The 17,833-nt window shown below is 37.9% G+C and overlaps 1 protein-coding gene across 2 annotated transcripts in view; it reads left to right on the forward strand.

Moving 5' to 3' along the window:
- Window positions 1-17,833, forward strand: part of frmpd1a (FERM and PDZ domain containing 1a) — a 37,705-nt gene that overhangs the window by 1,720 nt on the left and 18,152 nt on the right. For both annotated transcript variants that reach the window (XM_084091529.1, XM_084091528.1), the window contains exon 2: window positions 7,708-8,140. The gene's annotated coding sequence lies outside the window, so the exon portion shown is untranslated. The remainder of the gene's footprint in view (window positions 1-7,707; window positions 8,141-17,833) is intronic.

Raw genomic sequence — 17,833 nt, forward strand, 5'->3', positions numbered from 1 at the left:
ATGCTCAGTAAGACCAAATAATAGGCACATGCACATAAAATAATGCGTAAAACATCTGATGCAACTGTGATCTTTGCCCTATGATAACACACACTTCATCGCACATCTGTCTTTCAGGCATGAAGCAGCAGCATTTTACAAGCAGCTAACAGCTGAAATTGGGGGATTTGTGCCAATATTCATTTAAGTGGCTCTTGGAGTGGGAGATCTCCAACAGGAACTGATCTGATTACGCATATAAAAGTGACTGAAGCCCCCAGGGCAAATGACAGCTCCGGTTACAGACACCAAATGTAGCACACACATTTGTGCATGGAAAAAGAAAATCACACATCCATCCAAAGACACTGACTTTGTTCACAATTACCGGTATTTGGCCTTAAATTATTATTTGGGGAGAGGTAGAGACATTTACTGTGTCTATTTATGTTCAACATTGATTTCATCAGAATTTACTGCGTGTAAACCACAAGAATAGGTTTTGTGTATATGCAAAAATATCAATTGAAAACAACAACCAAATAAGCTCAAATTAAAAAGCTAAAGTTCAGCTAAAAGTAAAATAAGTCATATTAGTATATGTCATATATTTACACTACTGTTCAAAAATGTTATTTTTGAAAGAATTTATTTTTTCATTTTTCGTGTGACACTGAAGACTGGAGTAACATTTGGCTGCTGAAAATCTAGCTTTGCTATCGCATAATTGTAATATTTCATAAAATTACTGTTTTGATGTATTTTATGATCAAATAAATACAGCCTTGGTGAGCATACTTCCAAAAACTTTAGAAAACTTATTAGCCTATATAATATCAAATGTCTTAGTAAGATGTTGGGCCACCATGTGATGCCTCTGGAACTCTACTGGAGGGATGGAATACCATTATTCCAAAAGATATTTCCTCATTTGGTGTTTTGATGATGGTGGTAGAGAGCGTTGTCTAGTGCATCAGGTTGAGATTTGGTTACTGAGAAGGATATACAATGTGATTCACATAATTGTTTACTCGTCAAACCATTCAGTGACCCCTTGCGCCCTATGGATGGGGGCATTGTCATCCTGAAAGAGACCACTCCCATTAGAATAGATTATGTTTCATCATAGGATAAAGGTGATTGCTCAGAACAGCTTTGTATTGATTTGCAGTGACCCTTCCCTCTTTGGGTTCAGTCGGTCCTACACAATCCCAGCAAAATGCATAACATAGCCCATGAACTTTCTTTTAATTTGTCGCTCTTCTGTATATGGGTTGCTTATATATACATTATATGACTCTAATGGACTTGCTATCAAAGTATATAAATACATGAAACTATACACATTTTATTATGGGCTTCAAATGCAACACTTAGTTTTATACATTATGTATGCTCTATCCACCATGCGGTCATTGCTCGAACAAGGCTGAAGACCCCTGACATAGAGTTTAGTTAGCCCTTTATTCTGATGTCAATATAGTGATCTTAGATTGCAGTATGCTTTTCCTACTAACAATTTCTCTCAATTTTCATTGATATTTACAAAATAGGAAATGCTTCAGGAAATGCTTATATGCTAATTTAATGCATATAGCTAGTCCAATAGACAAGCTTAACAATCTTACTGACATACATACTATTTTTTAGTTGTAGAAAATCTATTAATTCATCATAATTAAGAAAAAAGCCTCATGAAAACAAGGAAAGTGTTAAAAACAAAACCTTATTAAGTAGTTTGGCATAATTTTTTATTATTAATTATTAAATTATTGATAAAATATTATTCCGAAAAACACACAGAAGAAAACATAAAACAAGAAATTATATCATAGAGAGGTCCCCTGCAGACCCTCATGACTGTCTGTCTGTCACAATTATGTTCTGTTAGTTTCACTTTCATGGACTTTTAGGCTGAATCCAAAATCGCCCCCTAAACCCTCATTCACTACGTTAGTCCACTAATACTATTCACTTGAAGGAGTGAATGAAAAGGAGTGAGCGGATTCAGACAGCCGTTGAGCTTGCATTTGTTGTACACTCATTATTGCGGTGCAATGTGGGATTGAATAAGTGCACTCAATAACGTCCACTATGGTTTCGGACACCACTACAAACGGCTGTTCCCTCAAATAACGCCCTATTTGAGGGTATAGGGGGCGATTTCGGATTCAGCCTTAGTTTGTTTATCGTTAGTTTCTTGTTTTCTTTGTTCTAGTTTCTCGCCATACCTTAGTTTCCATGGACTCTTTATTTAATCATCACAGCTGTTCGTTATTTTGTCATCACCATTGCACTCTCTATTGGATTACTTGAGTTTATTTTAATAATAAATACTTTGTTCTGTAACCTTTTTGAATCATCTTCATCTGGACTAAAACGTGACACTTTCAAGGTCAACAAGTCTCTTAGATTATTAAATAATTTAACTTTTTATGAAAAGGCAATTTTAGTCCAGGTTTTAAAAATATCATCTGGTGCAACCCCCCCAAAACCTAATGATATTTATGAATTAATACATTGTGATATTTGTAAAAAGAAAAAAAAAGTTTTACCTTGAAAAACTTATTTTAAAACATTTTGATTAAGATTTGCACATGCACATGTATTCAAGGGCAATATGTTATTGTTTTCTACTTGATGGTTGGACCACATGACATTTTTATGTCATTAAAGTGAAACTTTTTTTGATACTGGAACAAAGGTTTTTTAAAACTTTATGAAACCAAAATAAATATGAAGAGAATATTTATAAAAACTTGGTTAAATGTTAGTAAATTTGGTACGATCTTTAAAAAAAGATTTGTCCTTTATTGTTGACACTCTTAAATAATTAACATTAAAATAATAATTGCGTTAATAATTGCATTGTAAAGCACCACATTTATCAAATTGTTAGTGAGTGTAACTATATAATGTATGTCATTTTATGTAAACAATTGTTATGTTAACAATTCCGTATACAAAGCACAAGTGGAAAGCACATGTATAAAACCATAAACCTATTCAAACTAAACATTGAGATGACACGTAACTCAAGCTCTTTTTAGGGAAAAGAAAAGATGATGCATTTCCTGTTCTAAGCCACATCTCTCCCCTCGTGCTAAGACTCCCAGAAGCCAAGATCCAAAGAACAAATAATGCACACACAGTCACATGCAACTTCCCCAGTTCGTCTTTCTATGTTCTTATTTAGCATCTCTTTCTCTTCATTCAACCTTATCATCTTCCCAGCTTTTCCCATCTCATGTATCTATACATCTTTTTCTCATTTTCTCAATCCTCTTTCATTCACCCTTTACTTATAACCCCCGATCACCACATGCAGTGGTCAGATCATGCTGCTCTGCCACTTTCACTGTTTTGTTGTGCCTGTGTGTGTGAGTGGCGAGGCAGCATTAAGATACATTATTAAAGCTGTGCACTCTGTGGTTCTCTCTCTCTCCCTCTCTCTCTCTCTCTCTCTCTCTCTCTCTCTCTCTCTCTCTCTCTCTCTCTCTCTCTCTCTCTGCAAGTCTGAAAGAAGTGTTTAAGGGCAATGATAGGATTACTAAAGTGTTTAAGGAGAGCTTGAAGGATGCATGCAGTGCTGGGAACTTCATAAATATACATCTCCTCAAACAACCCATATAGCGAACAAATCAATCAAAACCATTACCGTTCTACAGTGCTATCAATTTTTAAAAGATTTAATTTTTTTTTTTTTTTTGAAGAAAATAATTATAAACATTTCATGGATTCAATCTTTTTCATTCATCCATTGTAACTACTCTCATTGTTCAACGTCCATCTGTATTGCATTGTTTAAAATCTTTCGTTTGAGAAAGACAGTAATGGCAAAAAAACAAAATAATGGCACTGAAAGATTCTGATAAGGCAGGCTGTGTTTTTTGGGAGAAAAATAGCGCTGAGAGAAGGATAAACTAACAAAAGCAGAGAACAAGCGAGTGAGAGGGAGAAAGAGAGCTGTGTTCTCTGTTTTTACTGGGATACATTAATTATTCAATAGCTAGGAGATGAAAATGTTCAGAGGGGACTCCGACAGCCCTGATGGTTCTGTCTCTCTTTCTCTCTCTTAATTTCCTCCTCAGACTTCCATTGTCACTTTATCAGTGTTAAGGAAGCTACTTTGTAACTGCTTCTCTATAAGCTTCCCATAACTCAAAATAGATTATAGTCAAACTAGCCTTTTGAAAACACCAAAGAATTAGCTAAATTTATGCTATTCAAGAGGGAAGTATCTTTTTAAGAAAATCTGATTATATAATGTATTTTTACAAGCACAAATGTTTAAATCATTATTAAAAGATTCTTAACTGTAAATACCCAAATTGCGATGTAAATCCAACAAGCTGTGAAAGGTGCTTGATAGTCCTATGCTCATCTAACATCTTCAAATACAACAGCATGGACAAACACCAAAGAACATTCATAACATAATTGATTTGGAAAACACTTACAGACAATGCCTTTTTCAAGTGTAAATAAAGTATGGATGGAGATATTATGCTCTCTCAAATGCCTCACAACAAAATGGCTTAACAGCACATGCTCTACTTAAATAGGGTGATATTACATAGGGGTTGCTAAATTGCAAACTGGAGCAGGAAACAGCACACAAAAAAGGAAAACAGTAACGAACAACAGCATTTAAAGTTGCGGTAATCGATTTCTGAGAAACACTGTTGATATTTTAAATCAACCCAAACAAACACACTCCTCCTTTCATTAGCTCCACCCCCAAGATGCACAAACTCCCAATGCAAGGATGTCTCTTTAGCTGAAGCAAAGCAAAATAACGCTTAGTGAATAATAAACCAAAAATGACGACAAGGAAGAACAAAAAATTTACATTCAGTACACAAGAGTATATACAAGCAAGAGTTTGTTGTTAGTTCATTGTTAGTCACCAGCAGCACACCAGCTCAAGACAAACAATAATGTTCAAAACTGTCTTGTTACTATAGATAATATTACAACAACTGCATAATTTGGTTCTGTGAAATATAGCAAAACCAATGCATGGAGCAGAAACAATGCAACCTTGGCGTCCGTTTTCAAACCTTCCCGCTTAGGTCTTTCTGTGCTGGAAAGCTTTTCTAATATTAAGGGGGGGTCTAAAACTCTTGCCTTATCACAACCATTTTTCCCCCAGTGATATTCCTCTGACCTTTTCTCTTTTGTAATGCCTATGCCAAGTGTGTTGTGGTGCTCGATCAGATCCACTTTCAACAGTGTTTCTCAGAAATTGCTTACCACACCTTTAACTAAATATTTTGTTACGTAAAAGACGTAAAATGCTATGAAGGAACTTTTATGCATATGGGGCTTCAAATAAATTAGGTTCATTTTAGTGAATCAGTTTGTTCAGGTGGCTACATTTATATTTCCATTTCCATTTATAATTATATTTGGTAAATGCTTTTATCAAAAGAGACTTTGCATTTTCAGTTTATGCATTTTCTAGGAATTTAACCCAAGACATTGGCGTTGCTAGCACCATGCTCTCTAATGTTTAAATGACAGGAATGAGCTACTCCATGTACATCAAACACGTCACATGGAAGATTAGTGGAAAACCATTGTTGTAGCTCAAAAAATAAATAAGAGAATGTTACCAGCAATGCCAAGGTCATGGTTTTGATTTCCAGGAAATATACATGAACTAAAAAATATAAAAATATTCCTTGAATGCAATGCAAATGCTTTAGGTAAAATCTAAAATGAGATGCAGGGTCTGTGGACAGGCCATTTCAGGCTGAGATGAATTAACGGCCAGACTGAGTTTTATGGTTTGATAAAGGTAGACAAGATGTGTTGAGGCAAGTTGTTTCAAGCCAGTATGAATTTCTTTCTTCTTCTGAACACAGTAACCAGGTAACCAGACAGTTGATGTACCCCATTGACTTATAGGGAAAAAAATACAATCAATGGGGTATCAACTGTTTAGTTACCGACATTCTTCAAAATATCTTCTTTTGTGTTCAGCAGAAGAAAGAAATTCATACAACAACTTGAGGGTGAGTAAATGATGACAGAATGTTCATTTTTAAGTGAACTATTCCTTTAAGGGATGCAGGTGTATATGGCATATGGTCTGGATGGGGTTACATTCTGGCCATTATACAACAGCAAACTGGATAAGCAGTGATAAGGAAAAGACCTTATTTTCCTTTTAAACAAAAAGAGAAGGCCTTTATTAGCATCGCTTTGGATTAGCATATTAGATGATTGCAGTATTGGCAAAACATTATGCACTTATATAATACAGTTGTAGGAAATAAATAAAATGGAGTAAAAGAAACACAATACAATACACAAAGAAATACTGTTGTTACAATATCATTCCTCATTTAAACAAGAAAAAAAAATGCTTTTCATTGAGAGAGCTCTTTCAATTAAACAAACCTTTGTGGTACAACAGCTTTGAACATCAAACATAGGCTATTGCAACCTAATGTGACTATTCATTTAATTGGTACCTCCTTGCCAGATCTTTAGTAAGGCCCTTTTGGTAATGTCTAATTTCCCTTTTAGCATATGATTGAACAGGTGGATAGGGTAAAAAATAAAATAATAATAACTAATAGATATTACCACACTTCCAGTTGACTGATTAAGAAATGCAAATATTTTTGTATTACAGGTTTTGTAAAATGTTATGTTCAAATATGCAAATAAGGGATAATCTAATTAAATATGCACTAATTTGCATACATTTCCAGAACAGAAATTTTCAAAATTTAATTTTCATGACAAAACATTAGGCTACTGTTCTCTACTAAAAGAGTGAGGTATACTACCAGTGTTGGGGGTAACGCATTACAAGTAAAGCGAGTTACGTAAACAGACTACTTTTTTAAAGTATCTGGTAAAGTAATACATTACTTTTAAATTTGCAACTAAATATCTGAGTTACTTTTTCAATGAATTATATCAGTGAAATGAACAGAGATGAATAAAAACAGTGAAATGCAAACCTAAAATAAGTCTGTTAAATTTAACAAATATACAGTACTTTATGTATTTAATCTCACTTTATTAACCAATTTGCTGCTGACCTTTGATTATTCATTTCAACCATACTAATAAGCAAAAATTACTTTACCCTATTCTGCGCCCTCTTCCTTTGCAATCCAGAATGACAGCACAGCTGAAAGTTTTGTTTGAGCTGCGCACTCTACTGTACAGGAGTGAATTTGCATTTCCTTCAGCCTGAGGCTTATTAATTTCACTTTTGTTGCATAAGGGCTTTACATTTGCCAAAAATAGAACTTAATTGGTATTTAAAATCAAACAAGCAGACCCAGCACAGATCAGGAAAAGTAACTCAAAAGTAAAGTAACACATTACTTTCCTTAAAAAGTAACTAAGTAATGTGATTAGTAAATTTTTTAGGGAGTACTTTTAAAAGTAACTTTCCCCAACATTGCATACTATGGGAAATGTCTCAGGCGTAACTGACCACAGATAAAACACTCCTCACTCCAAGCAGAATCGACCCTGCCCATCACACAGACAAAAAAACATGAAGTGTAGCAATGTTACCATGACAGCTAGTCTATAAACTGTTCATTTCTCAAGTTGAGAAAGAATGAGAATGATGCAATAGTGGCAGTGAATTATAATATTGTGAGAGTTGTCTTCTTTGGTCAGTTACGCAGGAATCGTTTCTCATTGTGAGATTAAAAAAATCAACATCAGATAACATATGTGTCTTTTTGATAGAGCTGAGGACCCCTTGGAGCACCCACCATGGCAACAAAGAAGAGTCCATGCCTGATGCAGAGGACCAATGGATCATGAAGAAAACAAAGCACCTGCAGTCTCTGGAATTCATTACTGATGAAAAAAGACTTTGCTCTCTTTGCTCATATTAACCTCAGAATTTTCAGGTCCAAAACATCCATATAGATGCAGTGCAAATGGATAGGACAAAAACTTCAAAATCCCTTACACTGCATATATGTATTCTGAGCTTGCCAATGAAATAAAGACGTTAATTTAATTTTAGCTGTCAATTTAACAGACTGAGGCACTGAAAAGTCCTTTTTTTAAAAATGAGTAGACCAAAATGATCAAATGAATGCTTTGAAGAATTGGTGATGCAGTCCAAGGAAAAGTTCCTCTTCAATGGGGCGACAAATTATCTGACTTTAAGGTAAGTGTAGAGTGTGTATTTGTGTCTGTGTGTACTAGTGTATCCATAGTGTTAGGTGTTTACATGTGTGTATATGGCTCAGTGTGTGACGCAATTACACTTTGTCCCAGCCTTTACAAACCTAATCCAATTAGAATACTTGTCAGTAACTTTAGGGTCAACTGTCTGTAACTCTCTGTGCATGTACACTCTAAAAAGTCCAATGGGTCCAATGTTAATATGAAGAAATCTTCTGTATTTTTTTACAGGTGTTTTCCCGTAATTAGAATTTTGCATTGCACAGTGTGCATGAAATGGATTGTTGGGTTAGGGAGTCTTTTCTTCCTCATTGTGAAGTATATCTGAGTGAAACAGCTTCTTGAACGAGATTTTTTTTTAGAGCAGGTCTTGATTTTGTCTTCGGGAATTGAATCGTAGGAAGTTGCCAGTTTGCAGTCAGTTGTGGGGGATATTTAGTCCTTCCCCTCCCCCGAGATGTACTTTTTTTAAGCTGCACCATTTGTTCAAGGCAGAACGTAGCTAGTAGGTCGTAAGCTCTCGTAAGCAGCATTCGAACTTCAGTTTATCCTGGTAAATGGTAAAACGTGGTACAACAGTTTGTCACTGGGGCAGTACCCTTAAAGGGACATCTTTGTATCTTATTTACCCGTAAAAGTAGTACTTAAGTGTACATATTACCACACTAAGGTACTAAAATGCACCTTTTAGAGGTGGATAAGATACAAAGTTGTCCTGGTATTTCATTAGGGGCCAAGCACTGAAAGTGCGTAGGCACTTCTTGAAATCGTTGGCGTTCTTCTTATTCTTCTTCCGCCATGGAAGTCTATGGCAGCTTGCGGGAAAGTTATGAAATTTGGAACACAGATAGAGGATAGTCTGAACTGGCACCATAGCAAATTTGGAGTCTCTAACTCAATACTTCTAGTGCCACCATCTGTCCTAAGTTTCACTCATGTTTATGCTAATAACTTTTGAACTGTAAGGGCTAGAAATAAAATGATTTTTTCCTCTGATGCCTTAGCTTAGCTCAAGCCGATGTGATTGCATCCTATGGCGTCATTTTTCGTCATGAAAATTTGTCCGCCATTTTGAATTCTCTGAAAAAACTACTTTTTCGAACTCCTCCTAGGCCGTTGTCTAAATTTTCACAAAAATTGAACCAGATCATCTTCAGACCATGCCATAAAATATGGAATTCATGTTGATTCGTCACACCGTTGTTAAATAGCGCGCAAACGAATTTTACGTAGCGCTTGCGAAAACAGACATAAGGCTGTATCTCCGCAACGCTTTATCGTATTTAGACCAAACTTGGTACATGTCGTCTAGGCATGTGCCGGTATCAAATTTTCATGCTGCGATTAATTGATTGAGCTTTTATCACGGTATACGGTATTATCACAATATTTTAATTGCTATAATTATTAAAGGATAAAAATTAACAAATTAAATTAAATACAATTTAGTTTTCATTATAATAAATTATGACACAAGTAGAAATATAATACAAATGTAATAGTGCACATATTTAGCAAAATACTCCTCTCTATAGCTCTTTTTTCTAGTCAACGTGTTGGTCATTAAATGGCTTTCCTGAGGTAAGTCTTCTGTGACATAATTGTTCACCTGCAGTTTTATTGACCTCTTTCCGTGGTTGAAAAACACTGATTGATCGATTTTATGTATGAGGCATAAATACCTTTCGGTAAGTTGTACTGTATCTTTAAATAAAAAGTAACAGAGGATCGGTTTACTTGAACTGAGGCGCTACAGCGATCGCTCACGTCACATTTACAAGCGCCAAAACGGTATTTATTGTCTGAATTTCATAATAAAATGGACAGAACATGAGAGCTGAGAATTGTTTTCATATCAAAAGTAACCTGCTCTGTCTAGTCTGTCGGTGTCAGTGTCCTCTTTGCTCCGTGATTTTTCTCTGCGTGAGAAAATGGATGTGTGGCGCGAGAGCTTGTGAAAAGTGTCGATTGCGCGAGTCTCACGCTGAATGCGTAGAGTTGACAGCCCTGCTTTTAGAAGGGGATAAATCGTCAGCAGCGTTCCTCCTTCCGCCATGCTTCTTCTCCATGTGAGGATTGTTTACATTAGACTAGAGTGCGCACTGCGCCGCATGCACACAGTGCTTCTACATGTGGGGATTGTTTACATCAGAGCGCGCTCGTGTTTCGCGCAGCATATACGCAGTGTTTGTTTAAGCGGTTGATAGAAAATAAGCTAATGCGCGTTCTATAAATATAAATTCTGATCTATTATTTTTCACGGTATTTTGAAGTGCCCGCGATAACAATATCGTGCATATTCATTACCGCGATTTATCGCATTACCGAATACCGGCACATGTCTAATGTCGTCACAAGCGTGGCCTGAGGCTACATGCTGCGTTTCGGCGCAGCGACACCTACTGGTCCGGAGATATGGAAAAAAACCTGAAAGTGGTCTATTTAGATTCAGGGCGTCATGTCGAGTCGACTGATATCCAATGTCCGATGATTTCCATATCAACCATTTTAGGCATCGGCCATTTTGAATTTTGTACCAAAATGCTGTATTTTATGAACGCATGAACGTATCGTTATGATACTCGGTATGGGTCATCAGTATGTGTGGACCCCGAGAAGTTTCGAACCAGCGCCACCTAGTGGTAAGATTAAATGTTCTAATGCTTATAACTCTGGGTGTGAATGACTGATTTTCACAGGAGTCATCTCCTTTGATTCCTGAATCCTTGCTGAGTCCAGCGATACCAAACATGCTGGGTTTCACCTTACGGTTTGTGTAGCGTTGTGATTTAGGGCTTAAAAAACATTTGCCAATATCTTCAAACCGTTAGACCGATCGAGACAAAACCACCGTAGGAAGTTTGAAAACATAGGTCGTTGGCTAAATGGCAATGCCCAAATGTCAAAATATTAATAGTAAGTGGAAATAAAATGCAAATAAAGTCAGGTGTGTTTTTTTTTTTAAGTGTTTATACATATAAATGTATATAACTCCAAAACGAAATGAGATATTTTCACCAAATGTGACACACACATGTATGGGCTCACTCTAAGGACACATAAACAAAATTGTGGGATTGTGCCTCTTGATGGCGCTATAATAGAACAAAACATGAAATTGCCATTGACTTCAATACAGTATTGTGTTATAAAAATATTATACTTTATGAACGCATTAGCGTATCGTTATGAAACTTGGTTTGAGTCATCGGCACCATGCCTTGAAGGGAATTAAAAAGTTTCGGGGCAGCGCCACCCTGTGGTAAAAAAGTTATAACAAAATTTCCAAAAATGCTAAAAACCTATTGCACTGACACTGATCTTAAGGTTTGTCATTGTCACCTCACTCTGACCACATCACATACATTTTGTAACTGTGCCACCTATTGGTTGAAAGTGATAATCCATTAAATCATATTTTTAGTTAATATATATGATTTTTCAGCCATTTTGCCTAAATTCATCTCCTACGACCCCGTGTCCATCACATTTTTGGCTGTGTGGAGCATAATACTTAATTCTGTGTAATTGGAACATGTTTTTCACAAACGCGGACACCTATACTGCCTGATGGTGTCAGGAGAAAAAAAAATGTAACATAAATAATGTCAAGATGGCGGAGAACACAGGCGAAATGTCACGCAGGCACATCAGACCAAAACGTCCACAAGGTAAAAAATGTAATAACATTTCATTGTTGTTTCTTGTTAAGTTATGCATAATAGTGTTGTATGATTAAAATGGCATGCACATTTGACAAACTTTTGTAACAGGAAAGATTTACTAGGCTGCTAAATTTGATGTCCACATATGTGGACAATGGGACTTAACTTCGATGAAACTGTAGCAAAAAAATGAAAATTTGTAGTTGCACGAGCTTCGTGACGCACATTGGCTCACACACACACACACACACACTCTTGCTCACTCGCGATCGCGCGCACACACACATACACACACGCTCACTCGCGATCGCGCGCGCGCACACACACACTCTTGCTCACTCGCGATCGCGCGCGCGCGCACACACACATGCTCACTCACTCGCGCACACACACACACACTCTCTTGCTCACTCGCGATCGCGCACACACACGCACAAATAAAAATAACATTCCTAGTTTGGAGAAGTTGAAGTTTTGGGGTGTTACAAAAAAGAAAGCACATTTTCAAGCTTTTTTTGTATATGTTTTTTATTTGAATATAAATTTTGTTTTTCCATATCAATGTTCAGAAGTGGTGATCAGTTGACAGCTCCGCCCCTCTCTTTACCAGAGTGTCCAAGACATACGGCCGCAGGTCAGATGAAACGACCACAAAGTCGATCATCGGCCTCTGGCCTAGGGTGTCCTGGTGCCACCCCAGACAGCAACATAGTATCAGCCCAGATCTGGCCTAAATCTGGTTCATGTGGATTCCACATGGTCCAGATCTGGGCCGACACTATGTTGCTGTCTGGGACGTGCACTGATGGACACCCTTAGGCTTGAACATGGTGTTCGTTATGGACAAGCTGTAACTAGCACAGAAGTCCAATGACAGAACACAGCTCGGGTTCAGATCAGGGGGGGCGTTCCTCCCAATCACGCCCCTCCAGGTGTCACTGTCGTTGCCCACAAGGGCGTTGAAGTCTCCAAGTAGAACGACGGAGTCCCCAGTCGGAGCACTTTCCAGCACCCCTCCAGGGTCGAGGGATCGGGTCGTCGAGGCCCCCGTCTTCGACTGCCGCCCGATCCTCTAAGCACCGGCCCCTTACGGTCCCTCCTACGGGAGCCCACGGGAGGGCGGCCCCACATCGCTTCTTCAGGCTGAGCCCGGTTGGACCCCATGGGGGGAGGCCCGGCCACCAGGCGCTCTCATACGAGCCCCAACCCCAGGCCTGGCTCCAGGGTGGGGCCCCAGCTAAATTTTCGGATCCAACTCACCTGGGCTGAGTTGTGGGTCATGAGCTGTGGGTCATGACTGAAAGGATAAGATCCCGTATACAGGCAGCCAAAATGAGCTTTCTCCACAGGGTGGCTAGGCGATCCCTTAGAGATAGGGTGAGAAGCTCGGTCACTCGGGAGAAGCTCAGAGTAGAGCCGCTGCTCCTCCATATCATGAGGGGTCAGCTGAGGTTCCGGATGCCTCCTGGACACCTTTCCGGGAAGGTGTTCCGGGCACGTCCCACTAGGAGGAGACCCCGGGGAAGACCTAGGACACGCTGGAGGGACTATGTCATCCAGCTGGCCAGGGAACGCCTCTGTGTCCCCCCGGAAGAGCTAGAGGAAGTGTCCAGAGAGTGGGAAGTCTGGGCATCTCTACTTAGACTTCTGCCCCCGCGACCCGGCCCTGGATAAGCGGAAGATGTATATATGTATGTTCAGAAGTTATACAAGAGTAACAACGAAAAATGTTCAGGCACTGGCTGTAAATAAAAGAGATTTGCACTTTGTTACACAATGGTGTATTGATTTTCTTTCTGTGAATTCAGACCCGGTGTCCACATATGTGGACATCATTTTTTTCAAAAAGTGCTTCATGTTCAAAGTTAATATCTGGTTATTATATGTATTGGTCCCTCCTAACCCCAAAAAGCTAGAAGAAATCTAAAATGCACGCCAAACCAAAGTTCGGGTCTTAGGAGGTTAAATGTCTTAAATTGCTCCTTGCTTCAGTTGGTCTGACACTCCCAGCCATTATGTCATGTCTTATCGTCTTCTTTGCACTTGGCCCCGATAATGGCTGCTTGCAGCTGTATTTCCAATTGTTACTTCAGGTCGGAGGCTTCCATAAATATTTAGTAGTGCATAAGTTGTATCTTAGTACCCCTTTACGCCAAGTTGTAACTTACGCAAAGCTGGTGCAACCAGCCCCTGATTTTGTTCTTATATACTGTACAGTATAGCATATAATGATACTTACCATCAGCACTGTCTGTAAGTGATTTTTGAGAGACAGACTTGTTGCGATACATCTGATGCATGTAACTGCGTTGGACACTTTTAGCCTGCTGAAAGATCTATTACAAGCTAGGATCCTGATAGACTAAGTGTACATTTTTAAGCTATTTATCTGTGCTCAGTGCTAACGTTACATAGTCCACTGCCTGTAATCCTCCCATGTGAATGTCAATGAATTGTAGACAATTCTTACGTTAAATAGTCAAACCAAGCCATTAGCGTTAGCTGCCCATGCTAATGATGGAGTACAGCCATTATCTCTCAGAGAGAGCATGAGCAGACCTTTTTATGAGGGAACATGGGCGTAAGGGGGAATTAAACCCCACTCTAAAGGCCACTAATCTAATCGAGAGAGAGAGAGAGAGAGAGAGAGAGAGAGAGAGAGAGAGAGAGAGAAAGAAAGAGAGAGTAGTCAACTGAAATGACTTAGTTCCTGGATCCAGTTTAGTGATCTAGCAGTTCACAGAAATTGAATCCCTCTATCTTTAGTATATAATGTAATCTTAAGATTTTGCAGTAAGAAGAGGCCTTACGTTTAGAAGATCCCCATTGACCAAGAGGCCGCTGAAGCATATCATGAATAAAATATATTAAATAGTGCTGAAAAGGTAATGAGATTTGTATAGGAAAACCTCAACAACATTTTGTGCTAATCCTCTTGAAGTCCGGGTGAGAGAGGGTAGTTGATTGGTATCCTTAAGTGACTAAGCTTTACAGAGAGAATTAAAGGAAGGGATCTATGGATGACTACCTAGCACACCTTTGTATTTAAAAAAATAGAGAGTTGTTTTTTAGTGAACAATGTTCTTTGGTAGATTAGCTACTATATGTTATTATCATTTATTATTAAACTTATCAATATTTAATCAGGAAACAATAATGCTTATGATTTCCAAACTGATTTGTTGCAGTACAGTGGAAAAAAAGGCAGGTGCATCATGGTCAAGGGGTGTTTTTCTTTATCCATAATGCAAATCGCCTGAGGTACAAACTGCTCTGGAAACTCTTCAGAGAGCAAATTATAATATTTTGCTATTTCAATCTTCCCTTTTCTCTCTCTCTCTCTCTCTCCCTCTCTCTCTCTCTCTCTCTCTCTCTTTTGTGCATTATTTGCGTAGGCAAGGGAATTGTAATGTTCAGAAATTATGATTTAGTTATTTAAAAAAGTAAAGATCAGGGGGAAAATATAAAATAATTCAAAAGTATGTTAATTTAGTTAATTCTTGTCAATGAATGTTACAGCAGCAGTATGTAACTTTTTCTAAGGTAAAATGTGATGCTTTATTGTGGCCTCAGTTGAGCTGAGATTAGATAAACAAAAAACTGTAACCTTATTAAACTAATGGTATTAGAATTGTCACATGACACTAATGAAAATCTGCCCCAGTAATCTTTAATTGTTAAATAAGATAACTTAGCCTAGAGCAAAGCAGTTGAGTTGTGCTCTATAGGGAGGTAGAAATGTTATTAATTTTCACAATACATAAATTGATTTTTAGTGATTTAGTCATTATAAATCATTTAGAACACACCTAGCATAAGCTCTGAAGTTGTTATTGCATTCAGCATTTTCACCAAATTATGTTTACAAACTAAACCATTGCAAATGATGTAATGGTTACTGAAGACTCTTCAGGCTAGTTCACACCCCGTCAACAGACGGCAACAGTCAGAGTCTGTTGGAGCTTGTTTTCGCAGATTGAACATACTGAACTGGACATAGAATGTCTGAGAAGTGACGTGCTGTAATCCGGTGACTGTCGGCATTGGTCTGCGTCTGTCAGTGCAGTGTGAATTGGCCTTTAAACTACTTAAATATTCATACATTTTGCAATAAACGTATTCACGGTCATGTTTAGTTTCATTGTCTTGTTTAGTTTCTAGTCATGGTTTTCTTTGTTTCTGTTTTCCTGTGCTTGTATTTTTCATTAGTTGGTTTCAGATTAGTCCACGCCTGTTCATTATCATCCTCAGTGTATTTGAGCCCTCTGTTCCTTTAGTTCATTGTCTTGCATTAATGTTTTTGGATTGTGTTTTGTAGTATTGTTCTGTGTTTTATTAAAGTCTGGGATTCGTTCAGTCTGCGTCACGCATCTCTTGTCTTTGGATTTTAACTACATGCACCCCTGACAACTTATAAATCTATTGTATTTTATATGTATGAATAATGACTATAATTAAATTGATTTATAGTGAACTGTCGTTTTAGATACAGTAACATAATTATCATTGTGTGGTGGTTATTTGCTTCACAAAAGATGCTTTATATATGTAAATAACTCGCACTTCGTCATAGTGTTGACTAGGTATGTCACAATATCAGATTTTTCACTTCACAATTATCGTGGCCAAAGGAATTCACAATAATGGTATATCTTGATATCTATTGAAATCTTTTTTTTTTTTTTTTTTAGATATCAATCAAATTCAAATTAAAAGAAATTATATTATTGTATAGTATTATATACAGTGATAAAGGCTATGTTGATTGGCATTGCATTATACATTATCCCGAAATGGCTTGAAGAGCACAGATAAACCATAATATTGTTGCAATGGTGTGTTTATTCTCTTCATGTTTAATCAGTCAAAATGGCTCTATCTGCGTGTTATTCAGCTACAGCAATCGCTGAATGTCTTTATCCATATTAGGAATATCCTAGGGCCCTTTTTTAACAATCTAAGCACATGGTCTAAAGCGCACGGCGCAAGTGCAGTTAGGGCGTGTCCAAATCCACTTTTGCTAGTTTAACGACGGGAAAAATGGTCGGTGCCCCCTGGCTCATGGTCTAAAAGGGTTGTCCTTATTCTCTTAATGAGTAATGGGTGTGTTTTGGGTGTTATGTGCAAAAAAACAATCAGAGTGTAATTTCCCATTCCCTTAAAAAGCAAGTTGCACTCGCGCCATGGCGGATTCGCTATTTACATGGTGGAATTTGCAAGCGGAAAGACTGAACGCGTCTCCAGAGAGAAAACGGATCTGTTGTGCGTGAGGAAAGCGCACAAGCAGACCATCTACCGGGACAAGCCGGATTCCACCATATCTTTATGTACACAATATTAATCTTTTACATTGTAATCCTTTTATTTTTAATATTTGGCTACTAGTTTGTGTGCTGCTGCGCTGCCCTGTGTGTGTAATAAGTAGAGTGTACGCGCATTCTGGACCTGCCTATAGGCGCAGATTACTAACGCGCTCTTTAAATAATTAAAAATATAAAAAAATATTGCGACCACTTTAGACCAGGTTTTTATTAGTCAAAACATCGAGGTGCCGAATTGCACCAGGTGTATGATAGGGCCCCTAGTCTTGCATAGCCAGACCTTCAGACTGATGGCAGACGGTCAGGACTCCATAGCAGTTTTCACTGGCCAAGGACCACCCAGAAGTCAAGTGAAGGGTCTGTTGATCATCTGCCACCTGTTGAAGTGGAGATGTAATATTTTGAAGAAGATGGGCTTTTGGTGTCCCACTTTATCATTATCTCCCCAGTATTATGTATAAATACATTCAGTACTATATGCGTGTAAGGAAGATGGGCAATACAGCTTCTCGCATCCCCACGTCAGCCATTGTCTTCCCAGTATTTAGAATATGGAGGTATATTCCGGGATAAATGTATATGCTTTTTTAATATTTGTATGCAAAGGGTTGCCATACACAGCTGAAGAAGAAGGGCTATTTCGCTTCTAGACACTATGGTGTCTCCATAGTGTTACAAATGTGTAAATAG

This window comes from Abramis brama, assembly GCF_963993115.1.
Source record: "Abramis brama genome assembly, chromosome: 2".
NCBI classification, from domain to species: Eukaryota; Metazoa; Chordata; class Actinopteri; order Cypriniformes; family Leuciscidae; genus Abramis; species Abramis brama.